The sequence below is a fragment of the Triturus cristatus genome, chromosome 7 (genome assembly GCF_964204655.1).
Source record: "Triturus cristatus chromosome 7, aTriCri1.1, whole genome shotgun sequence".
NCBI lineage: Eukaryota > Metazoa > Chordata > Amphibia > Caudata > Salamandridae > Triturus > Triturus cristatus.
In genome coordinates this window covers 1,325,942,006-1,325,961,954 of record NC_140590.1, presented here as the reverse complement: position 1 = coordinate 1,325,961,954, position 19,949 = coordinate 1,325,942,006, and positions in this window count along the sequence as shown.

Sequence of the window (19,949 nt, the reverse complement as noted above, 5' to 3'; positions counted from 1 at the left end):
ACATTCACACCCACACACCCACACCCCACACCATGCCCACAGACAAGAATCCAAAGTTCACAACGGCGGAGCTGGACCTCCTTGTCAACAAAGTCATCAGAGTCGAGCCACAGCTGTTTGGAACATTGGTCAGACAGACCAGCATAGCTGAAAAATCTGCCATGTGGCAGAGGATTGTCGATAAGGTGAATGCTGTTGCGCCCATCCGAAGGACCAGGCATGAATGCCAAGCCAGGTGGTACGATCTGCGCAGGGCGGTCAAGAGGAAAATGAATAAAGAATATGCCCAGAGTAACATCACTGGAGGTGCGCCGCCCCGCAGACCCGTACACTACCATCCCTGGGAGGAGAAGGTGATGGCCCTGCTACCGCCGGTGGGAGTACACGGAGTCGAAGGAGTCGCAGAGCCTGGTGAGTACACAAACAACTTACGTAACATGGGGGCTATGGGGTCCACACCACATATACACCAAATGCACGCAACTTCCTCCAAGCACTCACCGCACACAACCACACTCAAAAACCATGCTCATGCCACTAACGTCTCCATGCACCCTTCACAAATCAAGGCCATGTCCAAGGCTACAACAACCACAAACACAAGACTGGATGTCCGGGAGGCTGGGAGGGTGGGCCCCACACAACACATTGTGAAAATGAGACGCATACACCAATGCCCTCAGCACATATGGCATAGGTGCATACCCATGCACAATGCACAGGGACTGGCAACGTACTGACAAGGTAGCTGACACTTGCCCCTGCTGTATGCAGCACAAGGCCCTCCTGGGACCACTGTACACTCAAACACCAACTCCACAAGCACAGGAACTCACTGTCATGCCAGCATGCACCATGAGGGGACAGACACATCACCTGAGAGACCCAATGACAATCCAGAGCCAAATAAGCATCAGAGCCAACAAGCTACACGTCAAACACTCAGGAGAACATCCCAATCTGTCCCCCGCAACATTCCCATCCCCAAGTGGACATTGAGAGGAATGCTAGGCACATCCAACTACCTGGAGGAACTGTGTCAACTTGAATATGTATGAAACATAGATGTCGCATGAAACACCATTTACATTGTCTCTCTCTCTCACACAGGGCAACGTCGTCGATCTTCCCCCAACACTGGGGGGGAAGAATCACAGTCTCAGGCTCCGCGTGAAGACGATCCCACTGGCAGCGATGACTCTCACCACTCCGTGGATGACCCCGACCAACCTGGACCCTCTGGTGCCCAAGCCCCTGCAGCACCTGCGTCAAGTACATCTGTGCCAACCACCACCCCCATTCCTGCCACATCCCAGGACACACCCAGAAGCCCTGCTCACACTGAACAACAGAGCCAGTCTGACCAGGAGGGACAAGGTTCTCCGGGCACCCAGGAGGAGGCAGGCAACCCTGCAAATGCCATCCCTCAGGGGTCCCGTAGACCCGATGTGCCCACAAGGGCAGGCCAGGCTCAAGTGGGCAGGGGTGGTGGGAGTGGAGGCAGGCAGAGGCGTGAACCTGACCAGCCAGCTCAGGACACCAGTATGTCACACATACGCAACATCCTGGACTCATATCGGCGTGACACCAGAGGCATCAACCAGGTCGTGTCAAGACTCTCCGAGATGCAGGGGACCCTCGATGAGATTAAGAACCTGCAGGTTGAGCATCATGCCAGTCATCAACAACACCAAGGACGAATGGAGGCAAGACTGGCTGGGCTCCTGGCGGTGCACAGGGACATGAGCCAATCACTCCGTCAGATCGCCCAAAGCATGGGCAACCCTCCCTGTGCCACCAGGCATAGACCAGCACCAGACACAGGGAGGGAGGAGGAGGAGGAGGATTCATCTGACGGAGCGTCCCCAGCATCGTCAAGGCCTGCATCTGAGGGTCCCCGGAGGAAGGTGGGTCGTCCACGGAAAAGACCGTGAGAGTCAGCAGACCATCCACATCTCCCAGGTCACCTGGCCTGGCACCTGACCCTCTGGCGCAACAGCAGCACCTCATCCAATGACATTCTCTGCCACATGGACTTGCTGGTCACAGTCTGACCAATGATGACCAACAATGTGCCCTGGACTCTGATGACTTCCAATGCCAAGGAGACCATCTCCCCCTGTGAACTTTGGATTCTATTCCCCTGGTAGAGCACCTAATTTCATCTACCAAAACACGTACCCCACCGCAAATAAATATATCACTTTGGACATGAGACGTTCCTGTCATTTTGCATTATTCAACAACATATGTGTGTGGAAATGTCAAACTATGCCTGAGTGTTGAACTAACTCCAGCCATCCATACCCTGGGATCAGAGTCTGGTACAGGACACACATGGGTCACAAGGTATCATTCAATGTAGGCATGGAGCACAACACTCACCTGTGATTGCCTCTGGCTGCTGAGGGGGGGCTTGCTAAACTGTGCGGAGAGACCTATTTGGGAGATTATCATCAAGGCGTAGAGGTCATGGCTCATGTGGAGGTTCCCGGGGAGGGAGTCCCAGGTATGTGTGGCCAGGTGGGAGAACAATGTCCTGTATGCTGGAGTACGGTGGATGTGAAGAACGGTGGCCAGGGCAAGGTTGGATGCACGGAGATGGCCCAACGGGATCTAGGATGACAGACGTACAAGTTTGGTTTGGGGTCGGGGTTGTGGACTGCCTCCTGAGTGTGGGTGGGGAGTGTGGAGGTCATCCTGCAGCAGACAGTGATCCATTGCAGCTATCTATGGTGGACAGTGAGGTGGCTGGGGCGCAGGGTGTTGAAGCTGAGGTGTACAGATGCCCCCTGGAAGTGGACCAGTTTCCTGGGAGTTTGGATGTAGTGGCTCCGTAGAGGGCAGGGCAGTATTTGACACGGATGTTGTCATGGACCTGGGGGATGGTCTGTCTTTTCTTGGAGTGGATCTATCTGTGGATCATGTGCATAATGCAGAGGGCGTTGCAGCATGAGGTACAGATGGTGTGGACTAGCATGGCATATGTGAGCGAGCCAAACATGATGCACACCATCGTGTGTGTGGCCACTGGGTGCTTGTGCAGGGCTCTTGCGGGTGGGACACAGGCACTTGACCCAGCTGGAAGGGGACAATCCTCAGATGATCACCTCAGTCCTGTACAAGTCCAGCCTCAGGTGGCTCGTGTTCAGCCATTCATCAATGGATCTCATGCATACTTGAATGATGGAACTGCCAATGTCTGTGTCTTTGTTGAGGGTGAGGAGCACCTGGCTGTCAATGGCATACGAGCTGATGATGAGCTGCTGTGCGCATGTGATGGTGGAGAGGGGGGTCCTAGACACTCTGTAGATTGACATGCTGAGAGATGATACCTGTGCCATGTCCCAGACGATGACACCATACTACATGCTGAAGCCTTGAGTCCCACTCCCATGCCCTTGCTGGGCTACAGAGCCTTTGGGGAGTATTAGGGACGTGACCTGGTTGGTGTGATAGGGCCTGGAAGGCGGGGCAGCGCAGTGTAGGCAGTTGGAGTTGCACACTCAGCATGCAAAGGTGTCGTGTGTGTGCCCAGGGTATGTCTGACAGCAGGTGTTAGATGTGTGGATGGACATGGCTCGGAGTGTGGCTGATACATCAGACAGTAGTGTGCTGTGGGTTATGCAAGGACAGGATGGTGGTGCAATGTGCACCTTGCATGTGCTGATGGTCCAGCCTTTGGCACCGCGTGGCGGCAACAGTGGCATAGACAAGCTGAGGACAGCCAAATGAATGGGTGGAGGGAGGAAGTGAGGAGCATCTTGGAGGCGTGTGTGTTGCCAAATCTGGATACTCTGTGGGCCCTTGCTGCAGGGGCCGCAGCAGCAGGCGGCATCTCCTTGCAAAATGCCAGAATTTGCACACAAAGACTAGGATGTCAGAAGGACAACTGCAACAGGCGCATGTGTAAAGTAAGGAGTGTCCAGTGTCACATGGCACACCCAGAGACAATGCATGCACAATCACCAAAGAAGCATGACACCGGATCAGGAAACTGAAGGGCGACCTGCGCACAGGAGACACACCCTCAGCAGGTGTTGATGGCCCATTGTGTGGACCAACATGCTAAAAAACATACACGACCATGTACTTCATGACCAATAGGGAGCCTAATCCATGAGCAACTGCATGCATGTTGCTAAACTACACATGGACTCCTATGCATAATCTCCCACAACTATGCCAGATATGCCGCATGCAAAGTGGCAAGAGACCTGCATTGACAGAGATGAGGCACCTTGGAGTGTGATGAACACCTTTATTACTCAGCCTCACACTAAGGGAAATGCATCAATTGGAACAGACTCACAGGTCATTTGGCTGACCATGTGTGACCTACACTGGACACCCCCTTCAACACACAGATGTGGTAAATCCTACTGAGCTGGCACACAAGTGAAGGGGTTGAGCCTAACACCCCTTGCTGCACACAGAGAGTCTACAATTCCCCATTGAGCCTCAATTGGGGATGTCCCACACTATGTCCACCATTAGCATCCCGTATGTTCCTGAGGGACGTTATACACACATTGATGCCTTCATCAGAATCCACAAACCATTACAGATGACTGTCAGGAAGAGTGACTATCAATTCATGGGAGCCATGCAACACGTCATGTGGCCCATGGTGAGTCGACATGTATGCATGGTAACACAACATGCACAGGAGCAGTCCCCACATATCACAAACACGTACCACCCACAAAATGCCTTGCTGCACTCCTTACCCCAAATTACTTTTCACCATGTCTGTGCATGTAACTCTGATCCAGCACACGTTGCAATACACATGGGGAATAGCAGGAGGGCAATGATGACATGAGCAGACGACAGCCGCAAGAACCTGGGGAGGCCAGGCACACAACAAGTCATCAAAGAGCTAGTAATCCTCAGACATGTACATGTACTCTACAGGAATGATGTTGTCACCATGCCCTTAATAAATTCAGTGTCCCAGCTAATATGTGTGGAATGACATCATCACTTGAATGACACATCAGAACACACCTCCAAGTCACTTAGCACACAGTCAGCTCGACACACACATTGCAACACATGCCACACAAGGCTCAAAGCGTGCACACTCAGACACAGGGACTCACCATCATGAGAAGAAGTTGCGGATAAGCTGACTCCGGATGTCCTCTTCCTCATCCTCATCCTCATCCTCACTTTCCCCGTGTCCGAGCCCTTCATCCTCCACGGGTGGATGATCCTGCTCATCCGGATCAAGGATGAGTGGCACGGCCTTCTCCACTGCCATGTTGTACAGCATGCAGCACACAATGAAGATTTTGCAGACCTTCACCGGGGCATATGGGAGGGCGCCGCCGGTCTTGTGGAGGCATCGGAATCTGCTCTTCAGGAGTCCAAACGTCCTCTCAATCACGCGCCTCGTCTGCCCATGGGTGCCGTTGTACCGGTGTTCTGCGGCTGTTCTGGGGTTGCGGAGAGGCGTCATCAGCCATGGCATGTTGAGATAGCCAGAGTCCCCTACATGGAAACATCATGTGAAGAAGTGGGTCAGGAGATGCCGTAAGATACAAAGATAGCGATGAACACAGGACTAACAGAGTATACCCACCAACAAGACATGCTCGTTCCGTGTGCAGCTGCAGCATCATTTCTGGCACCCTGCTACGCCTCATGATGTATGCATCGTGTGCGGACCCTGGAAAACGGGAACAGACATGGGAAATCAGCATGTTAGCAAGACACACCACAAGGGCATTAATGGAGTGGTAATTTTTTCTGTTTCTATAGGCTACCTCCTGTGCCTGTGGTGGTACCAAAGCCACATGTGTCCCATTAATGGCCCCAATTACATGAGGCATCCCTCCCAGGGCATAGAACTCACCCTTGACACCTGTCAACTGCTCACGAGTGGGAAAATGGATGGATTCATCCAGGTGCACCAACATGGCTTCAATTACATCATGCAGGACACGGCTGAACATTGTCTGGGACATGCCACCGACATCAGTTATGGTCAATTGAAACGTGCCGGTGGCAAAAAAATGTAGGGCTGCCATCACCTTCATCTTGGGGGTCAGAGCTGTAGGATACCTGTGTTGTCGTTGGAGGTGTGGTGCAAGCCGGCGGCTCAAGTCCTCTATCAACTCTTGCGAGAAGAGGTATCTGCGTATGCAGTCATGTTCACGCATGGCATCCAGGTCTGGCATTCGTCTGGGGAGAGGCGGTGCCCTGCAGAGATTTGGAAGGAATAACGAAGAGTGAGTACATTACCACACCAATGTCACTGAGGTGAGCACATGTTCAACAGCTAATACACATCTGCTTAATACAGAGTCTGTGCTGTGCAATACATCCAGGACACGTGGGCCAGCCAGGTGATACTCCTACGAAGAGCCAGCCACAATAGTTGCATGGCAATGTTGACGTGACATGCCATTAAAATAGCTGTGGGCCAGTGTAAGTGACAAGCCAGACCCATTACATGAGTGACAGACATCCACATATCAGCATTTGAAGGATGTCATCTCACACAGACAGCTGGCGGGAGTCTAGACGCACAGGTCACATGTCATCTGGAAAAGGACAGATAACACACATTTCCATGAAGGGGTACATGTCAAAAACTGATGACACAGACATTGAGAGAACGCAGATTTTGCCTCATGTCAGGAAGTCATCTTCGAACCATCATGACACATGTAACGTGTGAGTCCACATGTGGCATGGTGTGCGTATATGTGTGTCATGCACATATACACACAGACACATGTTGGATGCTGCAACAGCAGATGGAGTTGACGGAACACCAACGGAAAGCTCATGGGAACACATGACACACACATGACATAGTCACATCGTGGCACGCTGGGAGTCACATGTCAGGTGTAATTATCCATGTACCTGGCATCAGGGGACAGTTGCGGGTGTTGCTGACTGTGCCATACCAGTGATGCAGTGCTTGACACGTGTGTCGTACATGCACACATGTGCAAAGTGTGAAGGGGAAGTGTGCCACGTAGTGCCCCATCACACATGACATGTGTAAACAGCTCATCCCACATCTATTGTGCCACAACATGAGGAGACATGTGCCACATCACTGCCTGACACACCTAGGCCCTGCACATGAAGGACTGCACTGACAATGACTTGATGTACAGCCTTGTGCGAGTCTGACACCTCCATTCCTTTCGTGTGCGCCTCCTATCACCAGTGTAAGCTGTGAAAGGCAGTACACACGCTCTGAGGGCGTGTGTAGGGCCCGTACACACGCGTGAGTACCTGCCATACACGCGTGAGTACGTGCCTATCACTATAGTTGTGTTACTGTAGGTCCGAGTGATACGGCACGTACTCACACGTGTACGGGCCGTACATGCGTGAGTACGTGCCGTATCACTAGGCCCTACAGTACCCCCAACTATAGTGATAGGCACGTACTCACGCGTGTACGGCCCGTACACGCATGAGTACGTGCCGTATCACTAGGCCCTACGGTACCCCCAACTATAGTGATAGGCACATACTCACGCGTGTACGGCACGTACATGCGTGAGTACGTGCCATATCACTAGGCCCTACGGTACCCCCAACTATAGTGATAGGCACGTACTCACGCGTGTACGGCCCGTACACGCGTGAGTACGTGCCGTATCACTCGGACCTACAGTAACACAACCATAGTGATAGGCACGTACTCACGTGTGTACGGCACGTACACGTGTGAGTACGGCCCGTATCACTGTAGTGATGGTGCCCTAGGGGTACGTGTGAAACGCGCCGTACCTGTGTGGGGATTTAAGAATTACAATGGGGACACATGAGGGACAAGTATTAGGGCCTAAATGCATGCTGGTTGTCATGGATACCGAGTTTCAAGTTCAAAATTTAATATCATGTGATCTGGAAAAAGCAGTTGGCCACATTATACATTGTTGCAAAGTGGTTGTTGACTTGACATGATGCTGCAAAATCGAAAGATGCAAAGGCTGTCACTGGTGTATGATTAAAGGGATTGGAGGAAACGTAGGATGCAAATGAGTCTGACCAATCACTCTGTACTCCTGTAAATGAAATAGGCCAGCAAGGCAGATATAAGGCAGGCAGAACCCATGAGAGGGCACTTGCCTGCACAACATGTCAGTCGACTGTTGCTGTATTGTCTCCCTCTGGCACCATGTCAAGGACTGTGGAGAGGGCCCAGCCTTTCACCCAGGAGGAGAATGAGGCCCTGCTGGATGTGATCCTCCCACGGTACCCCATGCTGTATGGTCGACCAGGGGAGCAGGTGAGTGCTGACTCCACTACCTTTGCCTGTGCACCTTTATTGTGTCTGTCACTTCTGGCATTGTGGCCAGGTGTGACAGACATGCAATGTTGGTTGGAGTGGGTCCCGGGGGGGGGTGGCTTATGTCTCTCATGCAGGGCTTGATGTAGTTCATGTGTGCACTCCTCACTTGCATTGTGCTTACTGTAACATTCACTGCATAGTGCATGGCACATTCCGCCAGCCTAATCCTCTTGGGCATTCTTGTTCTATTGTCCTGCGGTGATTCAGTGGTCACCCCGGTGTGACAGGTGACTGCACCCACAGATGTGTGTGAGAGTTGAGTGGAGCTGTGGTGAGAGTGTCCAAATGATGTGTACGCCCCCTGGACATTGATGTGTGTGAATGTTTCTTGTCATGTGGGTGAGTTTCTATGTGGAGTGTTGCACCACAGTTGCATGGAGGAGGCAACTGCTCAATCCATCTGATGTGTGAAGTAAGCCGTGCTGTGTGTCTGACTTGCTGAGCTAGCCCCACACCTGTGACCCCCCCCTGGCAAGTGGCACATGTGCAGAGTGAGGTTTGTATCTGCTGTTGCCAATGGCAGGTGATTGATGTGTGCCTGTGTGTGTCTGTGTACTCTGCTGAGGTTTCGTCAGTGGCCTGGGGCATGTGACTGCTTTGCGGTGCTGTCCATCAGCCTTGTGTTTCTTGGGATGCACAGTGTGTGCCATGATCAGGGATTGTTTCGCACCCCTCATGCCACCTGTGTACTTACTATGCCATGTAGTGCATTGGTGCCTCCACAGTGGAAAAAGTCCCTATGACTAAGGTGCTATTACTTGCCAGCATACTATGCCCTGTTCAACAAATCTAAGCTGTTCAAATGTGTGTCTCTGTGACATGGTGCAGGTGTAGTGATGTTGTCCCACTTTGTCATCCACACAGGTATCCCCCTACCACAAGGGGAAGATCTGGAAGGATGCCGTCAAGGTCGTGCAATCGGTGGAGGGTCGCAGTCGGCGCCTGCCACAAGTGAGGAAGAGATGGCAGGACATCCGGTGATGGACCCGGAGGATCGCCCGGGTCATGCTGAAGGAGGAGGCTCCTCGCAAGCATGGCGGGCGCCGGCGCCTGACCCACCAGATGCGGCGTGTCCTGGCGGTGGTCTTCCCTGACCTGGATAGGCGGATACAGGAATTACAGCAGCAGGAAGGGGGTAGGTACATGTGTGTTTGTTGTGTGTCGCCAGCTTTTGGAGCTGCTCAGTCGCCTGGATACACTGCCAGGCTATATATGTGCAGTGCATATCCTGTTCCCCAAAGTCAACCTGTGCTGTTCTTCCTCCCTTCCCCTCCTTGACATGTGTTACCTAGTCTGTGTGTTATCACTATTGCACATGGTCATCTAGGCTGCCAGTTTATCAAGGTGCACACTGCTTTCAGCATCATGTGTGGGGGTGGTCTGCCTGTGCCCTATCCTGTTCAGTCATTTGGGGGTGCATAATTGTTGGCACTGATGCTGAGTCTCAACATAGGAGTGTGAGGGTTCAAATGAACAGACTTGCAGCATGCATTACCAATGTTGTGGCCTCAGACATGATGTGCATGAGTGGGATATATGCATAGTGCCGGGACGGTTGCTCCTGTAACAGTCAGCTCATTCCAGGACCATGGAGCAGTGTGCACACTACAGTCCCCTGACACAGCCTGCCCTCCTACTCATGTGTGTCATCCAACATGTGGCTCAATGATTAGAGCGGCAGACTTTGATGCAGAGGTCTAGCCCGGGACCAGGGTTCAATTCCCCGCCTCGGCGGGTCTTGGGCTCAAAAATTCCACGGACCTGATAATTCTCGCCTCGGTGCCATTCCAATCATGGAGTCCCACTCTGCAACTTTGGGCAATAGCTTGCTTAATCTCCACAACGGCCCCCACAACGCTAAGGATGCCTGGCCTCCACCTTGGGGGTGCCCAGGAGTGGACGCCTCACAGGGAAAGCCAGGATGGGTTCCACAGCGGTATTCGTACAAGCGCCTTGAGACCCTTGCGGGTGAGTAGTGCGCTATACAAGTATCAATTTACAATTTACACTGTGCACATTCACTGTAGGTTCATCATGGCTCTGCCTCTGTGGCATTGTTCCCTGGCCTAGGTAGTAGTTTTCACATGTGTGATACATTTGCCCACTGGACAGGGATACACCAGTTTGCTTGTGCATACTCACACTGGGCAGTGCCTGTGTGGCTATTCACAACAATCTGTTTTATTTATTTATTTTATTTATTTATTTGCAGGTTTTTATAGCGCTAGAATCGACTCCAACTGGAGTATCTCTGCGCTTCTGGCGTGAGGGTCCTGTATCAAGAGTGGAACATGCGGAAGGCATTAGATCGCATTTGTGAACAACAGGGTTTTTAGTTGTTTCCTAAACACCAAGTGTTCAGAACAGGAACGAATAGCTACAGGAAGACAGTTCCACAATTTAGGTCCCAACACTGAAAGTGCCTTACTTCCGTGCCTGGCCTTCTTGGCACGCGGCACTACCAGTAAGTGCCCATTGCTGGATCTGAGTGTTCTAGATGGAATGTATGGGATACATTTCTTTTCCAGATAAAGTGGACCCTGTCTGTTTAGGCTCTTGTATATTAAGCAGCAAGTTTTAAATTTTATCCTTTGACGGATAGGAAGCCAATGGAGTTCTTCTAACAGAGGCTTTGAAGCTGTTCTTTGGGGGGCATTGAGAACAAGGCGAGCCGCAGTATTTTGTATTACCTGAAGTCTATTCAGTACTCCCTCATTTGCAGAGAGTAGGAGACCATTACAGTAGTCAATCCGACTCATGACAAGGGCCTGCACCAGCGTTTTCCTGAATTGGTCAGGCAGCAATGGAAAGGCTTTACGCAGCAAGCTAATAGTGTGGAAACATACGCCTGCGACATAGTTCGTGTGTTGTTTCAATGACAAATCCTGGTCAAGGCGAACCCCCAGGTTTTTAACAAGCTGCTTGGGCTCAGGTGCTACGCCTAGACCAGGAGGCCACCAATCAGGAGTCCAAAGTATTTTTGCTTCACCAAACAGCATGACCTCCGTTTTACTTACATTACACTGTAGGTAGTTGGAGGACATCCAACATGCCACAGCTTCCATGCCTGCAGAGAAAGAGCTCCTCAATTCCGGGGTAAGAGTCTTAAAAGGGAAGAGGAGCTGCGTATCGTCCGCGTAAGACACGGGGATGAAGCCAAATTTGCGCATCACTCTCGCTAGGGGCGCCACATAGATGTTGAAAAGTGTTGGGCTTAAACAAGAGCCCTGTGGTACCCCCTTCGAGACTTTCATCTCTGCTGAACGATACGTACCCATGGTGACAGTCTGGGTACGATCAGAGAGGAAGCTTCCCAACCATGCCAGAGCTTTGTTCTTAACCCCCACGTTCAACAACCGGTCAATAAGAATGTTATGAGACACGGTGTCGAACGCTGCTGATAGGTCCAGTAAGACCAAGATCACTGAATAACCCCTATCCTGGAACATGTGCAGGTCGTCCATAACAGATAGTAATGTAGACTCTGTACTGTGTTTCGGCCTGAAACCAGATTGAGAGTGGTCAAGGCCGCCCACAGTTTCAATAAAGTTGGAAAGGAGTCTATTGACATACTTTTCTGTAAGTTTCCCAAGAAAAGGTAGCAGTGAAATTGGCCTTAGGTTGGATAATTCAGTCCAGGCAATGGTGGTATTTTTCCTGATGGGCCTGACAAGTGCACGTTTCCATTCTTTAGGGACAGATCCAGTACTCAGGGACAGATTAATAAGCTTAATAATCGTAGGACATAATATGTCAAATAGAGAGGGCATTAATCTGGCTGGAATAGTATCGTCTGGACTACCACTTTTAATCTGTTTAACCAATACAGATAACTCCTCAACAGTAATGGAGGGAAAGGAGTCCAGAGTGTGTATGCCATGATCGAACTCTGTATTCTGAAAGGCAGAAGCTGTGTCTGTAACCATAGCAGCATTAGATGCCACAATTTTCTCATAAATAACATCAATTTTATTAGAGAAAAAAGAAGATATGTTATTACAGAGCTGCTGAGATACAAGTTCGGTGCTTTCACACGCTACTGGTTTAACAAATGAGTTAAGTACTTGGTAAAGTACCCTGGGAGAATTCCCTGCTGCCGTGATTTGAGAAGTTATATGTGTTTTCCTCGCACTCCGGATTGCTTTATGATAGCTGGATAACGAAACCCAATAGAGCTTTCTATCACTCTCCAAATGGGAGGACCTCCATATTTTCTCCAGTTTTCTGGCTGCTTGCTTTAGTATTTTCAGGTCATTGGAGAACCAAACTTCCTGTTTATTAGCAGGCCGGGATTTGAAGCTCTTTATGGGGGCTATCTTGTCTATGGCTGCTCCAGAAGCCGCTTCCAACTTTTTCAGAACACTTTCCACATTTTCCAACCAAGTAATAGAGGGCTCAATAAAGTTGTTGGAAAAGACTTCTTTATTAACTTTGTGCCACTGCCGTCGGAGACAGGGAAGAGCAATTGGTCTGTGCAAAGTGTAAGTGGGGTGGGAAGAATAAAATTCGATAATATAGTGGTCAGTCCAACTTACTTGAATGGGAGGAGAGCATGTAACTGCCGGAAATTTGGATAGAACCAGGTCTAATGTGTGTCCTGCCCGGTGAGTTGGCCCAAAGTTCCTTTGGGTTAGCCCAAGTAAAGATAGATCATTTAACACAGACTGTGCCTCTTTACAGTCTATCAAATCACTGTGTATATTAAAATCCCCTACCAGTAAAAAGTCCCTGTCAATAGTAATATGGGGGGCAAGAGCCTCAATTAACGTGTTGGAAAAGTTAGTACATGGTCCTGGGGGGCGATATACTAAAGCACCCATCTGGATGTTTTTAGGAGAATAATAAAATTTAAAAACCAATAATTCAATGACTGGCGAGCTCAATTCAGCCAGAATGGTACAGTAAATGTCTTGTTTATGTTGATGTTTGTTTGTGACCAATATGTTTTGGCAGCCCTACAAGGTGATGTCGTGTTAATGAAGCTAGTTTTCAAACACAGTTATTGTAACCCTGCTGAATAAGAGGTGTCACTTCTTGATCGGTATAAGTCACATTGACTCAGGTATGGGTGGGTGTGTGCGGGAGGGGCGTACATGTTCAACCCTGATGTTTCATTGCCAGTTCTGACTTGTGTGTGATGATTCGCAGTACAGAAAGTCATCATGCAGTGCCCCCGTGATGTTGGCCAGTGCTTAATGTGCGTGCTTCATTGCCTGTGTCAGTTTTTGACAATCATGTATCATTTTTGCCACCTGTGTGTGGTTCAGATGCTACACAGTTGTGACTTTGTGTGCTGACATCTGTGGGTACATTCTGGCTTGCCATGAGGGGGAACCCACAGTACAGCTAGGCTTTTTTGCTAAACAATTGCAGGCCCATTAGCTTATGCATTGTCCTGGGTGTGGACATGTGTGCCACTCCAGATGACAGTCAGTAGGTCATATGTGTAGCCAACTGTGTGAATAGGTGACGGATAGCCATGTGACAAATGACATTATTCAAGTTGTTATTCAGAGAATATGTCCATTGGCACTCACTACACCTGTCAACATGTCTCAATGTTTCATATGCTTGACCTTGTTGTTTTGTTGTGAAGGACAATGATGTGCCTGCATGACAGATGTCTCCCAAGGAAGTGCACAAGACACCACCTTTACACTTTCCAGGGACACGCTGGCACATTTTAAAGTAAGGCACAGTTTGAACGAAACTTGTTTGGAGTTCATACATATACATGTTCCCACAGTGTGCTAGCATTTGGGTTAGTCCTTGGTTGTTGCTGATACCAACTTACGAGTGTCAAGTCATCCAGACCACCGTGGTGCCATGTATATGTACTTACTGATACGCCATTTCTGCCTAACAGTGGCTGATTTGAATGAGTCTGGCAGCTCAGACAATGACTGTGTACATGTAGTTTGGTGTGCACCTCCTTGTGTGACTTCTGCTATACAGACACGTGTGTTGTGTTCACAGAGTGACACATTCACACATGCTAGACATGTCCATTGTGTAAAGGGTTGTGATTCTCCAGGAGTCACAATGTATTTCTTTGGGGTGTCAAAAGTTCTCACAGGTCTCTGAGTGTGGGGACACCTTCTGCATTGGCATGTGGTATTTGGCCTTGGGTGCGACAATACTGTTTGGTTCACAGTGAACAAGAGGTGGCATGCCTTCATAGTCTTGCTGTGCTCAACTGATCCCAGACACTAGCTTCTCATGATCTTGTGATTTCAGGTTATTTGCTGTTGTGTCCTAATTTTCATCGTTTCCAAGTGGCATGGTGGGTCAACCAACTGGGGAGTGCAGGGCTTACATATGTGGGGAGTATCCTAGATGTTACTCATGATGCCTTTCCTGATATGCACTGCTGCCTATTTTGTTTGGACTCATGTGTCAGATGTATACAGGTGACTGATTTTTTCCTGTCTCTTCACCTTGCCCACAGCATCATCGGAGGACACCGAGGGAGACACCGGCACGGACGTGGAGGAGGGATCGAGCAATGGTGCCACCACTGCTGAGGAGTCGGTGGAATCTGGTGGCACGGAGGGCGAGGGGAGTGAGGCGGAGGACCTGCCCAGTACCAACACTGACTACGAGGCAGACGGGTCCGAGGCTGAGCTCCCAGAGGGGGCGGAGGCTGCTCCCACAGCTGAAAGCAGCAGTACATCTCTCGCCGCCCCCTCCATTCCCATCACCGCCCTCCCACTTGCTCGGGTCCCTTCTGTCCGTGCTAGGCCACACCGTGTCTCCTTCGTGCCAGGCACCGCACCCCCTGCCCCTGTCCCACCTGCTGCCCTCACTGCCGAGTCTGTGGACATTCAGCGGCAGTTGCAAGTTGGGCAGACATCGATCCTGACTGTCATCCATGGCCACACCAGAATGCTGACCCAGATGGTCTCGTACATGGAGGGCATGTCATCAGCGATGTCTGACCAACGGATGTTGCTGAGGTCCCTGGACTCGTCACTGACTGCAGTAGTGAGTCACCTGCAGCGCTGCCTCCCCCCCTACCCCTGCCCCATCCACAAGTCCCACACCCATGCCTGTCCCAAGCACACCAAGACATACACACACACGCAACCCACCAGACAGAAGCAGCACACCACCACGTAAGGGCAAGCGCACACCTCCTGACACGCACACTCAGAAGCACACCCACTGGGTCTGGGGCACACAGGCAGGCACGCAGCCACAGTCCTCGTCTACATGACTCACTCCCCAGTCCCTCCGATGTCACTCCCCTTGGCTCCCCTGCCCCAGATTCGGAGAAGGAGGCCTACTTTGCTGGGCTGGGCCTCAGCCCCACTAGTTCACCTGGACGCAAACGGTCAAGGCACTCCACGGGTAAGGGAGTTAAGTCCCCCAGCCCGTCCACCACCTCCCCCAGTAGCGCTGAAACCCATCCCTCTGACCCCCCCCCCTCCTTGGGGCCTGTTGTTTCTCCGGGTGCAGGGGAGACGCTTGAAGACCTGGCAGAAGTGTGCAGCGCTGAGCTCGCCTCCACCTTTGGCGCTGCCCCACCCCCTGTGGTGGAGTCGTCCGTCCCTACACCCACCACACCTACCCTTCCTCCCTGCGGTGCCAGGTCCTTCCCCACATGATGCCCCCCCCCCAGTCGATGACAAAGTCTTGTGATGTGCAGGCAAGCTAGGGGAGACGCATGGCCATGTGTCCCTCCCCAAGGACTGATGATATGGGCTGGCCATTGGCCTTTGTGAATAGTCTAGTTTACACATTATTATTTTCATGCTGAATAAAGCATTTTCTTTTTCGTTTGAAAAGTCTTGCTTTCAGGTATTGATGTTGATGCTGATGCTACAGGAGTTGGGGTTGTGGGCATGTGTTATGTTTCAGGGAAATGTTGTAGTCTGCTGCTCATGGGGTGGAACCTGGTATCTGCGTGCCATCACAAGGTCTCTGCAAAGATTCTTTGTCGTGTATGCTCTTTGCGTTTGGAGACATTGTCCCAAGGAGTGTTCCTTCCTCTGTGGCACCTGGCATCTCCCCTGCAGAGAGTTGCACAATTGTTGTGTTGCCCTGTGTCTACATTTCCTTTGTTGGTGATGGATCCCTTCAACTCTGACTATGCCTGCTCAGCAATGTCTCCGGCTGCATCGTTTGTGCCATCCTTGGTACTCACAGTACTTGTGTTTAGAGTATTTTGCCATGCCTTCATGGAGGAATTGTCCCTTTTCCGCACAATGCATGTGTGTAATCCCAGCCTAGTACACATATGGTACTTGTTCTGCTGGGTATTTGTACACCTGACTCACAATTGTGGCCATTGTATCTGTGGGAACTCCACCCTATTCCTTCCATGACAGACAACATCTTGGTGGCTGGCCCAGCACCTGAACATTCCTATCAGTCCTGGGATGTGCGTGACTGTGTGTGTTCTCTTTGGCTCTCTTAGTTTATTAGGCAGTGACATGACTATACAGTCTTGTGGCATGATCTCAGTGTGTGTATTGTGCTGCATCTGCATGGGGTGGGTATGCATGTGTTATTTGTCCTCACACCCACATGTGGTGTGTCATGCAGTGGGGGAAAGACATCCATCCTCCTGGGAGTGGGACACTTCTGTCAGTGATGTGTTGTTATGGCACTATCATCATTGTCCAAAGTTAGGGATACGTACATTCACCCATGGAGTTGTGGTCATCTGATAATGATGTACACCCCCCATGTCTCTGTCCACTGCTGGGAGTCCTCTGCACCCACCCCCATGTCTCTGTCCACTGCTGGGAGTCCTCTGCACCCACCCCCATGTCTCTGTCCACTGCTGGGAGTGATGGGCACCCACCCCTCACATGTCCCTGTCCACTGGTGGTATTCCTCTGCACCCACCCCCGTGTCTCTGTCCACTGCTGGGAGTCCTCTGCACCCACCCCCATGTCTCTGTCCACTGCTGGGAGTCCTCTGCACCCACCCCCATGTCTCTGTCCACTGCTGGGAGTGATGGGCACCCACCCCTCACATTTCCCTGTCCACTGGTGGTATTCCTCTGCACCCACCCCATGTCTCTGTCCACTGCTGGGAGTCCTCTGCACCCACCCCCATGTCTCTGTCCACTGCTGGGAGTCCTCTGTACCCACCCCCATGTCTCTGTCCACTGCTGGGAGTGATGGGCACCCACCCCTCACATGTCCCTGTCCACTGGTGGTATTCCTCTGCACCCACCCCATGTCTCTGTCCACTGCTGGGAGTCCTCTGCACCCACCCCCATGTCTCTGTCCACTGCTGGGAGTCCTCTGCACCCACCCCTATGTCTCTGTCCACTGCTGGGAGTGATGGGCACCCACCCCTCACATGTCTCTGTCCACTGCTGGGAGTCCTCTGCACCCACCCCCATGTCTCTGTCCACTGCTGAGAGTGATGGGCACCCACCCCTCACATGTCCCTGTCCACTGGTGGTATTCCTCTGCACCCACCCACTTGCGCCCTTGCTGTGGTACACTGCTGTCCTGGGCATACACCACCCCCAATTTACATCTGATGTGCTGCACCAAGCCGTACACCTACATCCGTGGCGTGTGTACGCCTTGTATCCATCATGTAATGGGGCTGTAGGGGTAAGCGTGCTACGGCCCGTACCCATGCTCTGGGGGCGTGGGTACGGGCCGTACCACCATAGTGGCAGTGACGTAGGGGTACGCGTGGTATGGCCCGTACCCACACCCCCCAGAGTGTGGGTACGGGCCGTACCACCATTGTGGCGGTGACATAGGGGTACGTGTGGTACGGCCCGTACCCATGCTCTGGGGGCGTGGGTACGGGCCGCACCACCATAGTGGCGGTGACGTAGGGGTACGCGTGGTACGGCCCAAAGCCACACTCTGGGGAGCGTGGGTACGGGCCATACCACCATTGTGGCGGTGACGTAGGGGTACGCGTGGTACGGCCCGTACCCATGCTCTGGGGCGTGGGTACGGGCCGTACCACCATAGTGGCAGTGACGTAGGGCTACGTGTGGTACGGCCCGTACCCACGCTCTGGGGGGCGTGGGTATGGTCCGTACCACCATTGTAGTGGTGATGTAGGGGTACGCGTGTACGGACCGTACCCACGCTCTGGGGGCGTGGGTACAGGCCGTACACACGTACCCCTACATCACCACTGCAATGGTGGTATGGACCGTACCCACGCTCTAAGGGGCGTGGGTACGTCCCGTACCACCATTGTGGTGGTGACGGGTACGCGTCCACGTCCACTTCCATTGTGGCGGGACATGGGCTTGGTGGACACGCCCCCCGAAGTGACCAGACCATGGAGGTAATTAATGTGCAGGATATATTAGTTTTTTGTGGGGTGTGGGTTATGATTCATGCCCCTTGCACCCCCCCTTTGCCCCTGGGGGTTGTTCTGACCTTCTGCGGCGTCTGCGTCGGTTTCTGAACACGAGGTCGTAGGCTATGAGGGCCGGGATGACGCGTAGGTTGGGGTCCATCGCTGTCCGTCGAGTACCGGTGCTCCTTGTTTGCGTCGTCCTCAATTTCCTGGCAGTTTTTGGCTCCCGTAAAAAATGCTACGTGCGGAGTGACGTCGGCACGAATCGTACTTGCTGGTCCGTAAAACGCTGCCTGACTCCGTCCGGACGTCGCGTATGCGCCATCCAGAATCAGATTTGTATGTATTTTTTTGCCAGTCGGTGTTTTTTACGACTCGGACGGAAATGCTATTTCTGTGCGAATCGTACTTGCGAGTTTGTAAGGTGTTTTTCCCGGGTACGAGTCGGACGGAGAAAACGCTCCGTACGACCATTTGTACCCGGGTTTTACAGGATCGGAATCAGCACCTTAATGTTGAATGGAAAATGCAACATCGAGGTGCGTGCCTCTCACACATGAGGGTAAAAGCATCTACAGACCCTCAGATAGTTCATCAAGACATTCATCAAAAAATTCTTTGGGATACCAGATATAAAGCATGGAATCGAGTAAAAATTCAACGGTAACCAGGATGAGAATATGAAAAGTAACACTCACACAGGAGGGTGGAGGGATGTCATTCATGAATTGCGAATAACAATAGTTGAACACGACTATCAAAGTGTACCTCTCACACAGGAGGGTAAAACGATAGCCATCATGAATTACAGATACCACTTAGTAATATAAGGCTGTCAAAGTGTACCTCTCACACAGGAGGGTAAAAACTTCGAAAGAAACACTTGAGCCTGTGTCCCCCTCCCAGGGCTGGGGAAACAAGAGATGCCCCAAAAAGTTTCCAATGGATTGTCCTGGAGAAAGCCACCCTGGGACCGAGAGGAGGTGACATTGGACTGATACATCCAAATGGATATCCATTTTTGACTCAATAAACAATGGATTGAATGAAGTAGACAGCAGCCACGCACAGTTAGCTACGCTCTGTCCTTGGTGAAAGACCAAAATATAGAATCCAAAATATAGACAGAACAGAATATCGACTCTAAAGTATAGATAGGACAGAATATCGAAATTGGGGTATGAAATATCGATTTCCATAATATAGAATTTAAAAATATAGATTTCCATAATATCGAATTTAAAAATATAGATTTCCATAATATCGATTTTTTTTTAGTGTTATGTATGGTAGTATATGTGTTAAAATTATGTATTATTTTTGTAAT